This window comes from Pelodiscus sinensis, chromosome 2, assembly GCF_052426305.1.
Source record: "Pelodiscus sinensis isolate ZL-2025 chromosome 2, ASM5242630v1, whole genome shotgun sequence".
Taxonomy (NCBI): domain Eukaryota; kingdom Metazoa; phylum Chordata; order Testudines; family Trionychidae; genus Pelodiscus; species Pelodiscus sinensis.
The window spans coordinates 43,774,187-43,791,137 of NC_143053.1; the positions used below are offsets into that span (position 1 = coordinate 43,774,187).

A 16,951-nucleotide genomic window follows, 5' to 3' on the forward strand; every position below is an offset into this window, starting at 1 on the left:
CTGATTCCTCGCTGAAGCCACAGAATGGATCCATGAAACCAGAATAATCCCAGCCAAACACACTCCTAAAATTTTTGAGAACCCAAACAAATGTCTTGCTTAACCTGGTTGGTATTTGTAGTAAAATGTGAAGGCAAGTTTTGAATTTTTGCCAAAACTTAGCCCAACTCAGATTTTTGACAGACTAAAATACAACTTGAAAAGTATGTATTTGTGTGTAGTTTTTGTTCATGCATAGTCATACCTGCAGAAATATATTGAGATTGAATTTCCAATTATTTTATTCTTCCAGCATTACTCTCAATGAGTTTTAATTTCCTCTTGCCTCCCCCTCCCCAGCCCTCACCACTAAGGTCAAATTATGGTCATTGACTGCAGTGAAACCACATGTAGAATAAGATGCAACAGTTTGGATGAAAAAGCCTCTTACTTATTTTTGAAATTTACCCATTTTTCACATGACTGAGTTTTTAAATATAATCCATGTATAGGAACATTAGAAATATGTTACATAATATCACAAAAAGTGATGCTTCATGGCATAGAACAGAAAAGCCTCCACCAGGAAAAGTTAAGATGTAGTCAAGAGAGAAAGGAAATAGCTATGGTCACTTTTACAAGATAAGGTAGGAGAGGTAATATCTCTTATTGGATCAACTTCTGTTAGTGAAAGAGACAAGTCTGTGTAGCTTGAAAGTTTCTCTTTCACCAACAAGGGTTGGTCCCATAAAGGATATTATTTCACTTTTGAATCCTGGGATCAACATGGCTATACCAGCACTGCAGAAAACATTTCTTTTTGGTATATCTATATGATTAAAGGTCTAATTCATTCTTGGGCCCCAATTCTGTAAGGTGCTGAATGCCTCCTTGGCCTTGTTAAGAACAGCCCTGAGTGAAGTTGGGTTCCATAACTTCCATTTTTGTTGTTAATAATCAGATTCTTGATCTAATTAGTTTGACTTCAATTCAGGTCAGAGCATGGTCCAGTTCTTCTGAAATAACCCTCCTTTGCCTTTGCCTCTGCCTCTGCCTCTCACACTCAGAGTGCTATATATTACAGCAATAATAAAAACTAGTCCAAAGTTCATAACAAATAAATGCTCACAGCTAAACTGAATTTAATTGAGCTGCACCCATTTCTTCATGCTCAGGATCTGGTCCATGATTACAACAACTTTATTCAAAACCCCAGTTAAAAATAAAAGAATCAAATATAACAAAAGAGAAATTGGAAGCACTGGATAATATTATACACATACAAGGCTATCAATGGTCTTAATAAAAACACAAATAAAGCCTGAGGGGGTTTTCAGAATGGGGAGAGATGTTCATGACTAAGGCCACGTAGACCAAAGATAGTCTTTGATATGTCCTGTTCAACATATTCATGTGTGATCTGGAAAAGGGGGGTGAGCAGTGAACTGGCAATGTTTGTAGACAAAACAATATTTATTCAGGCTAGTTACGTCTAAAGCACATGGTCAAGGGTTAGAGGAATCTCACAAAACTGGATGATTAGGCAACAAAAGGATATAGAGGAAAAAAATTCAGAGTGGCAACAAAGATGATAAAGGCTATGGAGTGGCTTCTACATAGGGAGGTACAAAAAAGATGAGGGTTGTTCAGCTTAGAAAAAAGACAACTAAAGAATATTATTGCAGAGCAATATAAGAATTCGAATGTTAACTATGGATAGAGAAGTGATATTTATTCTTTTACACGCTACAAAAAATGGGGTCGTCTGTTAATAGGCAGCAGATTTAATATGAAGAAGGAAGTGTTTTCCACACAGCTAGCCTGTGGAACCTATTGCCATTGGGACGGCCAAAAGTGTAGCTGGTTTCAAAAAAGGAGACAAATTCATGAAGGATAAAATTATCAATTATTATTACCCAACATGGTCAGAGACACAAACCCATGCTCTGAGAAACCTTAGTCCTCTGACGACTAGAAACTAGCACAGGAAGAACGAGGTAGATTGCTTCAGAATTGCCATCTTTTGTACAGTCTCCCTCAAGCTTATTGGCCTCTGTTGGAAACAGGCTAGTGGACAAGATGTATGGTCTAATCTAGTAAGGCAGCTCCTGTGTTCATATGTCTCCAAAGCTGGGGTTTGAATATGCAATGTCTAAAAGGGGAGAAATGTCTGTGTTCAGTGCTCAGATACTCATCAGCATATGGCTTCAGAAGTCTTAAATATAGATGGAGTATAAACCTAGAAGGCAAATTACAATCAATCTTATTTTATGGTCAGGTCACACAAAGAACACAGGATGTAATGTCATCCCTATGTTCCAGCTAATTATCTAAAGTGGTACTGTATTCTGGATAAATTGGATGCATCAGAGCTAACCTCATGTAAGGCTGGAAAAGCGGTAATTGCAATAACTGTGACATGAAACTACAAGGTCATGTGCTACTATTTTGAAGTCAATGCAAAATATGTAACAACACAGGCTGTATAGATGTTGTAAATAATAGTAAAATTTTATCTGATCCATGGCTTTTCATGATGATTCTCTAACTGAATTCCTTAAAAAATGGGCACACTAGTGTCCTCATACTGAATACCTCTACACAGGCTCAAGAAGCAGAAGAAATGCAAAATGAGGAAGAATATTCCTCCACACTATGAAATTAACTTGCAAGGGGAATGTGTACTTGTATATCATCAATGCATTGATAATACACTGCCAGTATTAATAAAGCTGAAGGCCTTTTACAAATGCTAAATAGAATAGGAGGCAGGAAAGATCCCTAAAGGATGCCCCATCAAAAAGCCCTCATAATCAAAAATTGTGATTATACAACTGTCGCCTATTATTACCAACTGACTTTCAACTTCTAGATATCACTAGAGCCACTACAGAGGCTACTATAGGACACACCAGCAACATCTCAGTCACCAAAGCAACAATCCTGTTCAATGACATCACAAGCTGCTAAGAGATTCAGCAAGATCACATGAGCTAGATGACCCTGTTCTGAAGAAAGCAAGAGTCTATTACTGTGCCTGTTTTTCATAACCCTGACAAAGAAAGACTTGAACCTAAAATTGAATGTGTTCAGAGTATCAGTGGTGACAAGGATACCTTACATTGACTCTGACTGTGTTTATTAAAAAGATGTCCAAAAGCAACTTTGAGAGACTGGATAGAAATTAGCAAACACAGCAGGACTGAAAAATGGCCACTTGGTCATAGTTAAAGGATGGTTGTCATTCAGCTCCAATGCATGCAGCTAGTGAGCTGGTGTTGATGCCTGTCAATATTGGCATCATAATCAGCCTATTTGTGTAAAAGACCAAGATGGACAAGAGTCTAACTTACAACTGGTGGAAATTATCTGAGCTTTCAGTGAGCAGAAATTTAAAGCTCTTTTCCATTCATGAGATTTATATCTGCGCAAGAGAGTAGGCAAGACGGCAAAGAAGAGATATTCAGCCCTTCTCTCATCTGCAGATGCTGGAGCTCAGTGCCCGGGTTCTGTAACCAGTGGGTAGCCTCTGTATTAAGAGAGGAAAAGAATTGTAAATTACCTTCCAGATGTTGGGCTAGACACTCTTTCACCACATGAGTTATCATCTGCAGCCCTGCCCCACAACCACAGCATGAGGAGGAAGGCAGACCAAGCCAGTGCATAGCTGCAGCAACTCTTGATAAGCCAGGGGATAGCTTACTGACCCTGATCTGGGATTTATGATCAAGGCATCAGCTGATGTGCTGGACTCCTGAATTTATTTAGTGTCTTAGCCTTTCTCTCCCACCAAGGCTTTCCCCCTGCAAGGAAGTAGCCTTTCAACCCCATGGGGGTATTGATCATCTGTGCATAGTAAACGGCTAGTGGCACACTCATCCAGGAGAGTATGAGCTGACATAGATAGCAAAAAGGTGTCAAGAAGTCAACTGTGCTGTCATGCCCCAGTTCACAAGAATGAGATTCCAACCCAGAATATAAGCAAACCTTCCAGCTGGCACTGTGTGAGGTTTCCTGTCTGAGAATGGGGTATCAGCCAACCTGAGATATAATATGTTGGTTTCATGTGTCACTTCTCTCCAGACTTAGCAGTAATGGCATCTTTTTGAAAATCTGGCAGAGCTATGTGTGCTAGCACATACGGACTGGAGGTTGGTGTATAACTCAAGCAGCCGCTAATAAAATCATTGAGTGCATTCAGCTCCATTTGACAAGATGGCATCTGCATCTCCACATCACACAGCAGTATTCTGCTGGAGCAAACACCAGGGCTATACACGTGTATGAAGGACTGAAGCACCTGCTGCCTAGGAGGTTTCTGATAGTTTTCATACCAAAGCAGTATGGGAAGGAATCTTCATTTTCAGGCTGCGACATAGATATGTTGATCCATTAATTCCAGTAATGGGGACAAATTCTCAATGAAGTCATGACCGTGCCAGCTATTTTCTGTTTGAACAGTGATCTTGCCAGTCTACCCAATCCATGTCCAAGGATAGCTGTTGCCGTCCCATATGTTCCTATGCACTTGGGAGTAAACTCAACCATAGCCTGACATAGCCTGACTCAACCATAGCCTGACATAGCCTGACCTGGTATACCTGATTCAACATTTGTGACACTTTTCACCCCTGGATCTCAAACTGTTAGAGTGGGGAACGAGTCTCATTATCCATTTTGAAGATCAGAACACTGAGGTCCTGCATCAGAGCAGTTAAATAAGTAATCTAGGGTCACCTAGTAAATAGCTGTGTCTAGACTGGCCAGTTTTTCCGGAAAATCAGACGCTTTTCCGGAAAAACTTGCCAGCTGTCTACACTGGCCGCTTGAATTTCCACAAAAGCACTGACTTCCTACCGTAAGAAATCAGTGCTTTTTGTGGAAATAAAGTCCCTTTTGCGCAAAACTTTTGCGCAAAAGGGCCAGTGTAGACAGCTAAGATTTGTTTTCGGCAAAAAAGCCCCGATTGCGAAAATGGCGATCGGGGCTTTTTTATGCAAAAGCGCGTCTAGATTGGCCATGGACGCTTTTCCGCAAAAAGTGCTTTTGCGGAAAAGCGTCCGTGCCAATCTAGACGCTCTTTTCCGAAAATGCTTTTAACAGAAAACTTTTCCATTAAAAGCATTTCCAGAAAATCATGCCAGTCTAGACGTAGCCAATGAGTATTAGAGAGGGAATAAAGTGTAGGTCTCTTGACTTCAAAGACACACTGCCTGTATATGTGCCAATACAATCAAATGACTAACTTTTTTTTTTTCAGGACCTAGTCTTGCGCCTTCTCAAATCAATAGCAAATTACAAGATCAGGCACCTGCTGAGACATTTCTCTAGTCTTTCTTGTGACCGTAGGGTATTTTATGTTGTTGGGATTTACATGTGTATATAAAAGTAGATTTAAGGAGACAGCAGTTTTCCGGCACTGTAATACTGATATCTATTCTTTTCATCTTACTGTATATTTTAGAAAACTGCCTCTCTGTCCATCTGTGAGCCTGTGCAAGAACTCTTCCTAAATGATGAACAATTGGACTACCAAATTTGGTATGCAGCTTCCTCTTATAACATAAAGCAAGATGAGGGTTGGTGTGCAAGACAGTGGGATCTGCCTAGAATGTTATTGTTTCTAATAAAATGGAAATGGAGGGGTCTGGCTGGATGGCAAGTTTTACTGTAGAATGACACAAAGGGCAACAAAAAGCCAGAGGGCACAAACTGTAGAATGACCACAAAGGGCACAAATGCCCCTGTGCCTCCCCAGCAGGTCAGCTCTCCGCAGCTCCCGGCAGCCCAGCATAGCCACAGCTTGTAGCTGCCCTGATAGCCCGCCCCCTCCTGTGCAGGTCAGCCCCCTCATGTCTCCCTCCCCACCCAGCAGGCCGCCCCTGCCATCTCCGCCCCCTGGCTTCCACCCCACCCCCACCCCCACCAGGCCTCATCCTGCCCCCCATGGCTCGTGGCCCCCGCGGCAGGCCACATCCCAGCCCCCACACCACTCAGCCCCTCCCCCCCGTACACCCCACACAACTCCCGCCCCCTCCCTCAGATACCCTGATTTTTTAGAAAACCAGCATGACCTAATCCTGGGGCATGCTGGATAACACAGGTTTTACTGCATATGATTTTCTGAGAAGCAGAATCACCAGGCAGGTGAAAGGATCTGGCTGGGGGTGCAGCTTACCCCCTGTCAGGGACTTGCCTGGCTCCATGCTCCCTTAGGCTGGGAGTTGATTTGTAGGGGAACATTACTGGCTGTTTCCCTTCATCAAGAAGTGAGGGGAAAGTACTCAGTTTTCTGCATTTCTCACTCTGGCTGGGTAGCACAGGGATCAGAGTAACTTGGACCTGCCCCAGCAGGGGGACGTGCACCTCTGTCTCAGCTGTGCACACTGGATTTGCAACGGCCATGGAAAGGCATTTCCAAACTGCAGTGAGAGAGGGCTGGGGTTGTCCTCTTAGGGCAGCCTGCATATTAAACCCCCCATTCCCAGCCACATGCCAGAGCAATGGTTTAAATGAAGCATGGATATTTTCATTTTATTTTTTTTAAAAAAAGAGGGACCTGAGAGATGCTGGGTAAATCTTCTGGTACCTAATAAAACAGATTCATCTCTATTATAATGTTAGGCTGAATTGCATGCTATGTTCCACGACTTGCTTTAACATGACTAATATAATCCAGCTGGTCTCAGAAGTAGAAAAATGGGGGGGAGGGCACAACATGGTTTAAGAGTTACACATATGCATCGATTATAAAGAAAAAAATACCCTGCTGTTATATCTCTGATTAAAATCAAAACCCAAAAAGGAAATCCCGTGAGCTTGCAAGAGTTGCAAATCCATAAACTCTCTGACTTTAGCATTTATATTCTTTTGAACGGAATTGGTCATTCTATGGGTATGTGTGTAGGAGTAGGTATATAGACAGTGGATTTCCACTTGCACGTGTGTAAACTGTCTCCTCTGTTGTTTGAAGATGACCATATAACCAATATTTTCTATTGAAGTGTTTAAGCATAAGCCATATGATATTATATTTTATTTAAAACTGGTCTTGTACCACTGAGACTGGAAACGTGCACCTTTTGTACATCTCCATATTGCATAGTTCCACCATATGCTGTCTACTTTAATGTTTGTAAAGAGACTGCCTATTGCCTAAAGGTAGCATGTCTCAGGCTTACACACCACATACATATTGCTTAAGGGCAGAAGTGAAATCATTAAATTAAGAGAATGCCCTACAGTTGGTTCAAAGGTGTTAATGCAGTTCTATAATCCTCCAGCATTCTTTAACATTGAAATATATTGCAGTGTGAAGTCAAAATGAAAGGGCTAGAAGTATAGGTTTGGTAACTGTATTTTTATATGAAATGAGGAAAAAAGAAGCCAGCTGATTAATGAGACACAGGCACATCTACCTTAAGTATCCTTGGAACCTCTTGAAAGGAACATTGTAATTATGAAGTGAGACTTTCCTGTTTCTCAGCATTAGTATACATGGAAAAGTAGCCATTGAACATGACTACTACATTGAACAGAAGGACTCATTCTAATGTTTTTTTTCCTGAATTATCTTGGGTATGTTTTAAAGAAGTTGCAATTATATTTTAATATTTAATTTGTGAAATTTGGATCTGTTGCACAGTAATTTAATAAATTTCCACCCAGTGTTTGCCTTTCAATGGCTTCAGAATTTAGAGATGAAAAAGCCAAAATAGCTGCAAAGGCAAGCTTATTCCCCTAGGGTATGTCTACACTTGCCCCCTACTTTGAAGTAGGCTAATGAAGCATATCAAAGTTGCAAATCAAGCCCAGGATTTAAATATCCCGCGCTTGATTTGCATGTTCCCGGCCGGTCGCCATTTTAGAAATTCACTAGCCCGGAGTAATTGCCTGCATCTACACGCGGCAGTGAAATGGGAGTCCGATTTAATGCCCTAACTCAAATTAGCTGGTATTCCTCCTGCAATGAGGTTTACCAGCTAATTCGAATTAGGGGCTTTAAATCAGACTCTCGTTTCACTGCCGCGTGTAGACGTGGGCAGTTACTCCAGGCTAGTGAATTTCTAAAATGGCGACCGGCCAGGACATGCAAATCAAGTGCGGGATATTTAAATCCCAGGCTTGATTTGCAACTTTGGTATGCTTCTTTTGCCTCCCTACTTCGAAGTAGGGGGCAAGTGTAGACATACTCCTATAGTACATTTTCCTGTATTTTATCCTCTCTGGTTCTAAATATCTTAAGTGACAAAGCTTCCATTATTTCCTCTAAGAAAAGCCAATCAAAAATTAGAGCTCCATTGTGCCATGCTGACAAATAACAGAGAAGACAAATCCCTTTCCTGAGGTAGCTTACACTCTAGGTCTCGGGCAGGATTCAACAGGTAGAGAAAACAAACATGAGGACAAGGTAACAGAGTATAACAAAAAAAATCTCTCTTAGCTTTTCACTATCCAACCCCCAATATCAGCAACTTGGCAGAAATCAATTTTAAGGAAGAATTTAAGAGAGAATAAGGTAGTGATTTTAAAATTTTTGGTAGAGAGCAACATAAGAAATTTCTGATGAAGAAGCAGATAAGCCAGCATGTGAGGCAGCTGTTACTGAAGTTTCTGAAAATTGAGGATGCTGTGTACAGTGCTATGTTCACAGCCCATGTGCACAGAGAAGTTAGATAAAAACATAAGTGCAATGTAACATTACTTTGTTTCTTAGATTTCAGTATGATAACATACAAGAACTCGAAGAGAAAAAGAGAAAACAGGCTGCTCCTTCAAAGAAAGGAGGACAGCTTACCCCACTTTATTTTAAGCAGGCTCATTCTATTCTAGCTGGCTGGCTGCTGATTCAAGCTACCAAGATCACATGACTTCCCTCAAACCCCACAGCCTACAAGCAGGACCAGGACAACATCTAAATTATTGCTTATCTTTTAACCCCTTTCCAATACATAACACAGAGGAGGTATTCAAGATAGGGTTCAGAATCAGGAATGTTCAGCCTATTCTTTCTGTTTCTTAGTTCTATCCTATTCCTTCCCCGTTACTCTGTAAATAATTGCAGACAACAAAAAGTGAGCAGCACCCCTTCTTTGAAATTATATGCAAACATGAAGGGCTATTACATGTCCCTTTTCCAGATTTTCTCAGCATGGGAAACTACTAAAATATTGGAATATTTGTAAATGTGAGGATTCATCCTGTTCTTTGTATTTTCTTGTGCTGGCATAGAGCTGTTCAGTGATCAAGTCTTTTTCATGTATTTCAATGACAGGTTTCACATTGTGTACATTTTTTTGGAGGGTGTTGTTACTTTTCCTGAGCCACACTAGGAAATTAGATAATTGTTTATAGCAAAAAAGCCACGGCATGCACTAAACACCATGTCCAGTTTCCAAAGCAAGTATTGCGATATTCAACTTACAAATCATTCCCATTAGCTGCCAATGCTAACACAGGCTTCTTCCCAATAGTTCCACATCACTAAATAATCTTCAAAAATACCACTGCAGCTTAATTTACTTAATATTAGTATCCATGTTAACCTAATACCTTTCTTTTTTTTAAAAAATTGGCAGTTTATAACATGCTTTCTTATCAGGTAATAACTATCTAGATTTATTTAAAGAGCTCTTTCTTGTTAGCACAAGACACAAAACCCTACAATGATAGCAGATTAGGTTCCCCCTGAGGCCTAGTTCAGACAGTTTGTGCCTTTGTGTTCGCCTTTCCTCTATTGTAAGACGTGTTCAGTGGTCTGTGTTTTGAAGCCTGTAGGGAAGAGATTAAGTTCTCTTCAGCTGGCTGTCGAAGGGTGTGGCTTTTTAACATTTTGGCTAGCAGATGGTGACAAACCAACAGGTGCACCCAGATCACTGCACCAGGCTTTTTACATCTGCTAGGCACACAAATAGTGTCTGCTAGGCTACTTCCCCCACACCAGCTGGAACATTTACTATTACCAAGTATGGCAGCAGACAAGGTGGTGAGAGATGAGGGCTGGTGACCTTCAACTATTAACCTTCCTATGTTATACTCTGAAAAGGATCAGCATGGCAAAAATGCTTTGATGTGAATATTACACGATGAAAAATCAATAAAGACTACACAGTGATTAGCTGTTGTAGGAAATGGTGGGCGGTTTTGGTTTAAAAAATAAAAAGTTTTATAGTGAGTGACAGGTGTTCTCAGCAGCCACAAAATATTCCAATGTTAACAGGTCTCTTGTTTGCATCCACTCTTTCAAATGGTACAGGTGACCAAACAGGCTGCCTCTTTCTGAAAATAAAAAATGCAGTGCTCAAACTAAAGTTTGCTAAGGCCAATTCAGCTTAATTTTTTATATATGTACTCACATGATTCCAGCTCATTTTATTGAATACAGAAAGCATTATTCTGCTTATTAATGCAGAATCAGATCATAATCTCTTAGTGCAATTAATTTGCAGTGTTACAGTTGGAGGAAGAGTTTAAATGATGGCAAATACCCAGCTGTTTGCAAATCAATAGCTTCTATATTTCTAAGAAAACAAAGACATTTTAAAGGAGTCCAGGAGACAAAAAGGCAACTCCAGTTGTATTTACTTTGATATTTGCAAAACATTATTTTTTTACAAAATGACATTAATGTATGTTTCTTCTAAAGGTAAATGAAATCAGATGGTAAACAAAACAATCTGTGCTGATCTGTGTGCATTTTTGTGACTGAGGGAAAGGAGGAATGATTGGAATGGAGGAGACAAAGACAGATACTGTAGTACTGTTTAGATAGTGCAAAAATAGGGGGCATAATGTGTCAGTATGTGGCTTTTATATATATGATATGCAGGAAGTCACATGGGGGATGTAAGCAGCAATGTTTTCCTCAGGAAGGATTTGTAAAGGCAGGAACACTGAAGATAGTAGTTAACAGTAAGATAGAGATCAGGAAAAAATAGATGATGAGAGCCCTTATTGTGCCAGTTTTATCCTAGATAACTCATTTTACTTTAATATTTTCATTGTATCTGCTATACTTATGATAAGATATACCTGGGGACACTGCTAACTACTTGGGTTCCGTGATGTTTTAGTCTAAGGTAATTGGTGAATGTTTATAGGCAGTTCATATTGTGAGTGTGAGGGGGCGGGGGAGGGATCAGAGAGATGAAAAACAAGTAGAAACAAAATGGATAGTGGCTATACTACAGTAGTGATGAAAGGCAAATGATTCACTGTGGATAAAGAATTAGGAATTGTGTATCTTTTTGTACTAAATAATTGGAAAGCTTAAGGGAAATTATCTGAATCTTTTGAAATTTGTGCTTTGCCAACTCCCAATTCTTTCCCTTCCCAACCCAATCAGATCCTTCTCTACAGCCCTTTCTTCATCTCCTTATCCAGATCAGCTTTCACTCTCCAAGAACAAGCAGCTTTCCAGCTGATCTTCCTGGCCTGGAGTCAGAGATTCAAATTATCCATTTCCCTCACTGATGCTTCTCTTCCCATCTCCCTTTCACTCTAACCTCATTTGAGGTCTGTTTTCCCCCTGCCTCCCACCAGGGCTCTTTACCTTCACTGACGTTCTGGATCCATTGCACGGTCTCAGCAAACCTGGCAGCTTCTGCCAGACTAGCAGCTGTCTTCAACTCTCATGGCTCTAGGGCTTCCCAAGGTCAGAAGCACATCATGAAACAATGAATTGTGTGTGTGTCCCATGTGGACGAAGCACTAGAGTGTAAAAGATTTGACGATATCGAGCCCAGAAGAGACTGCCCAAGCTGCTGTGCTTCACAAAAGTATTTGCTGGTATATAAACCGAGATGGAAAGATCTGTTGGGCTGAAAAAACCTTGAATGGGATTGGGAGGATGGTAATTTTTCTTCACTGAACTGAGCTTTGAGAGACATGGTGTCTGGGACAAATTTTGGGCTGGTTCTTCATTCTTCTGGACTGTTCCACTCTTCCTGAGTGCATTTCAGAGGGTGGATGATGAAGAAAAGAGAATCAGGAGTAGTGAGAAATGTTTTCAACATGATGGTGGCTGAGCAATGTGCTGTCTGAAGTGACAGGCTGGGTGCATCTGAGGCTTGTGTAAATAATTATATCAGGAACTGGAGACTAGCACCAGACACATTTACATGACCTACCACTGCTTGTTTGCCAGTGTAGGAGATGAGGCAATTGATATTAAATAGGTTGCTATAATCATGTACCTTGACATGCAGCATGTGTGTCACTGCCCTCTCCTGGATGGGTTGTCGATCCTGCTCTTATGTGTGGTTATGTATCTAGACTTCAAGTGACTGTGGAAAGGATGTTCCAGAAAGGAAAAAAACCCAAATCATTTATAAACCATTGACGGCTGGTTAGTAGCAATCACATGACTTGCAGAATTGTATCACTTAAGAGTATGATAGCTGGTGGTTGAAGCAGACAGTGGAAGATATTACTCTGCATAGAAAAAAATACAGCTCCAGGAGGGAATGTGGACTGAGCAAGGGCTTGAAGGGGTGAGTGCCAGGGTTGGGGCAATGGGAGGAAAGAGTAAAGAAAGAAGGTGAAGAGAAGAACAGAGAGGAGGGGAGTGGGAATAATAAAGAGGAAAATATTAAAAGGTAAAAGAAAGGTTCCTTTAGAAATAAAATGAATGAAGAAATAAACGAGTGAAGGTTGATGGGGAAAAGGTAAAATGAGTCTTAAGAGCATTTTAAACATGTGTGTGTGGGGGGCGGGGGGGGGGTATAGAGTGAAGGAAAATGAGGCTGAAAAGCTGAAAGAAATGTGCAAAGAGAACCAGAGTGGAGAATGGAAAAGGGGGGGAAATGCTCAAAACTAAGGCAGCACAGTAAATTCGACTTCTCCCTTTCAGTGCTTCACCACTCTTTCCCAACTGGACGCTCTGTTTCCCATCATAAATCAATCCATTGCCCCCTCCTCCATCTTACTGTTCTATCATCCTATTATTCCTTAAGTCTGCTTGATTTCTCCTTACATCCCATGTCTTCTCTCCTTTTGGCTGCATTTGTCATCCCTTTCTCTGATTTCCTCCTTTTAGAAACTCTGTCCTTCCCCCTTCTGATTTTGTCTCCCACTCATGTTGCAGATGTTCCTTATTACTCCCTCCATCCTATGTAAGCATTTTCCTTATACTTTCTTCTCATATGCATACTGCACAGCTGCCAGGAATAGAGACAGCAGAATCTTCCCAGAGGGAAATTCTGAAAATTATGTTTTGGGGACACAAGTATGGTTTGTTAAGGCCAACCTGAAAGATCATGGTAGACGATGGGCTATACATTCTCATATTAGCTTTAACATATCTAGGTCCCTCCTAAGACACTGTTCAATGTTCATCACTCCCCCTTGCTCCCCCCTGATATTAGACATGTGCATACAATATTATATAGCTAAAGAGAGAAATCTCTTGGAATGACAGAGAACTTCTAGGAAGGCTCTACTTTGTAGATTTTCTGTGATGAACGGGCATATTATACCTTTACTACTAATTTTGATACATCTTTCAGGAATTCATATGTACTGAGAGATTAAAGTAAAATTTGCTAATATATACTACTGAAAATGTAGCTAACTTTATAAATATTTAGACATTTTAAGCAAAGCTGCTAATATCTAACTTTTGTATGACTATAATGTGGTATAAACAGTATTAAATATTGTGGCAATGTCACCAGTGTCTATAAATATTCACCTCTTATTTACATTTCACAGACCATAAGAAGAAACATTAATGAATACAGACCATTATTCCTTAAAGAAAAGTGAATAGAAGTTCCTGCAGTATGATCATCTTTTTACTAGCTATTTGAACTACTATGTAGAATTTCACAAAGTATTGCATCCCTGCTACTGAGTTCTACAGGACAGTTCAAAACAGCTGTAAAAGAGAGAATATTCTCTATTAAATTGTATAGGGTAGTTCTACTACCTATTAAAATCTATAGAATCCTGCTTGGTAAGATTAATCTCACCACACCAACGAAAAATCCTTTCAGACTCATGGTTTTTCTTCCACAATTTCAGTCCTATATGTCTTTTACTGATAGGAGCTGTACTATCTATGCAGGTCTCAGGAGGCTCTCATAAAGTTCACAACCCAGGTTTTTTTCTACCAGGTCCACAGGCATGAGGAACCAGACCAGAAAGGGTATATGTGGCTGGAGACCAGATGCAGCTGGGCTCTGTGAAACTGCATGGCACAGCTGCTATGTATAAAAAGGACAAGAAGAAGCAAGCTAGTTGGAGGGAGGGAGGGAAGCTGAGTGCACTGATCTCTTGAAAGGGGGGGAGCAGTTACATTCCAGCCTCTTGTTTCCCTGCAATAAGAAGAATTTGTAGGTGTTTAGTTCTGTTTTGTGGATGGTTCTAACTGTTGGTTAATGACAGTCCATGATGGATGTTCATTTTTAGACATAATTAGAAAAGATAATTATAGGTTCAACTGGGGAGGAGTAAAGAAATAAAAACTGGGAAAAACCTAATATGGACCCTTCTGAAGGTCTGAAAAGACTACTGAAGTCTCTGTCACTGCTGATTCTGGAGTCTTTCAGATAAGTGCAGCTTGTAACTTTGCTACTTAGCAAATACCATGTTTTTATCCAAATTTTGTATGTCTGCTTTCATGTCTGTCTGTGTTCATACCCATGTTCCCCAGTAAAAACTTGGCTGGGTTTGTAGGGTATATGCTATGTGGCAAGCTTGCTGAAATTTCATGGGTGCAATTGATCTTGTGAACCCTCTTTCAGCTGTCTATTGTTTACATTGTTCTAACTTCTCTAATGCAAACTTAGAGAAACTCTATGGGCAGAAATAGTTGCATCATACTATATACTGAGCTATTAAGATGTTTTTAGCAATTCCATTAGAAATCTGCCATCAAGCAGGACAGAACATATGGAGAGGAGTTGGTGAAAACCTGATTAAACATTTATACTGAGCACATTTTGATTTAACTCACATAAATAATTCATTTTTTTTCATTTTTTATTTCTTCCTTTCTAAATCAACCTTTTCCACACCTGCTGTGCTAAAAATAATGCCAACAGGTCTGAAATAAAGAAAGCATTAGCACTAGCTGACAATGACTTTGTACCCATTCAGACAGGAGGCTCCCAGTGCATGGCTATAATAAATGCATAAGGCATACATGCAGTTTAATAGAAAAACACCAGCATCACTCTTTTGTCCCTACCAATCACACATATACATTGCAAGGGCTGTGGTTATTGCACAGAAACTAGGTAGTCTGGGGCTTGTGCTGGGAAGTTCAGATTCATAACTGAATTTCTACAAAGTTTGAAGGAGTTGTAGATCTAGTTTTATGTTTGACTCCATAAAGTAAAAAAAATTTGATAGAGATTCAGAGATGAACTTTTCTAAGCTTTGAGGGATTTCAGTCCAGTGGTCTAGTTCAGCCCCATCTATGGTACTTCTCTAGAATCTAAGGAATCTTTCTGGTACTCTAGCAACATTAAGGTTCCTTAAAGAGAGTCTAAACCATGCTTTGGGGAAGAATGGCCATACTGGGTAAGACCAAAGGTCCATTTAGCCCAGTGTCCTGTCTTCTGGCAGTGGCCAATGCCAAATGCCCCAGAGGGAGTGAATAGAACAGGGATCATTAAGTGATCCCTCTCCTGTCATCCATTCCCAGCTTCTGATAGAGGCTAGGGACAGTATTCTTACCTATCTTGATGGACCTAACTTCCATGAATTTATCTAGTTTTTTTGTTGAACCCTGTTAAAGTTCTGGTCTTTACAACCTCTTCTGGAAAGGCATTCCACAGGCTGACACTGTGCTGTGTGAAGAAATACTTCCTTGTGTTTGTTTTTAAACCTGCTACCTATTAATTTCATTTGGTGACTCTTAGTTCTTATGTTATGGGAACAAGTAAATAACTTTTCCTTATTCACTTTCTCCATATCAGTCATGATTTTATAGACCTCTATCATATCCACTCTTAGTCTCCTCTTTTCTAAACTGAAAAGTCTAAGTTTCTTTCATCTCTCTTCATATGGGACCAATTCCAAACTCCTAACCATTTTTGTTGCCCTTTTGTTGAACTTTTTTCCAATGCCAATATCTGTCCACGGATGTTGCTAGACCAGAGAGTGCTAGATTAGAGAAATTCAACATGTAACAAAGCACCACAAAACCTGGACTCTTCTCTCCGCTTCGTAGGAGTTGGATGTCTCTCTAAAATGGCTTACTTTCTACCTCACACAAAATGCAAAATTAAAATCTTGACAATTTCCAGTGCCCTTCAGCCCTCATTTCCTGTTTTCTCATGGGGAAGTAGGATTTCAATAACCATCAATGAGACAGAGCCACAGTCGTGTTTCAGACAGATCCCAGGATGCTTTGCAGGGCTGCCAGTAGTTATTAGAAAGCAATGCAGTATTCTTCAGTAATGGCTCAGAGCTCTGCAGCAGCATCCAGATTTGGGTCATTACCAGTGTTCCCAACCAATTTTTACCATCCCTGAGCAGAATGACTTTTGTTCTGCACACCAGTGTGGAGGTGATATGGACACGGAGGTGATGGACAATACATCATCTTCATATTGGTGCACATAACAAAATTAATGTGGTGGTGATGAGGTCAAAATTAATGTGGTGGTGATGAGTGTGAGAGGGGGCTCAGGACTGGAACAGAGGGTTCATGGGGCAGAAAGGTTTGAGGGTTTAGGCCATGGGTGCAGGCTCTGAGGTGGAGTCAGGGATGAGGGGCCTAGGGCTGGGACAGAGGGTTGGGGTACAAGAGGCCCTGGATGGGGGTGTAGGATCTAGGGTGCGGCTGGGATTGAGGGGCTCAGGGATGGAGAAGAAAGTTGGGGTGCAACAATGTGAAAGCTCTGCCTGGTGATGCAGGCTATAGGATGGAGCTGAGTTGTAGGGTTTGGGTGAAGCAGGATGCTCTAAGGCCTTTCCTTGCAGCAGCACCTGGGCTAAAGGGGAATACACCTCTACCCACTGT

General features: G+C 40.7%; 1 long non-coding RNA gene across 2 annotated transcripts in view; it reads left to right on the forward strand.

Annotated features, from left to right (window-relative positions):
* The window catches only part of LOC149525251 (uncharacterized), a 70,788-nt gene that overhangs the window by 23,111 nt on the left and 30,726 nt on the right, over window positions 1-16,951 (forward strand). For both annotated transcript variants that reach the window (XR_016348604.1, XR_016348605.1), the window contains exon 3: window positions 5,444-5,520. This is a non-coding gene — a long non-coding RNA (uncharacterized LOC149525251). The remainder of the gene's footprint in view (window positions 1-5,443; window positions 5,521-16,951) is intronic.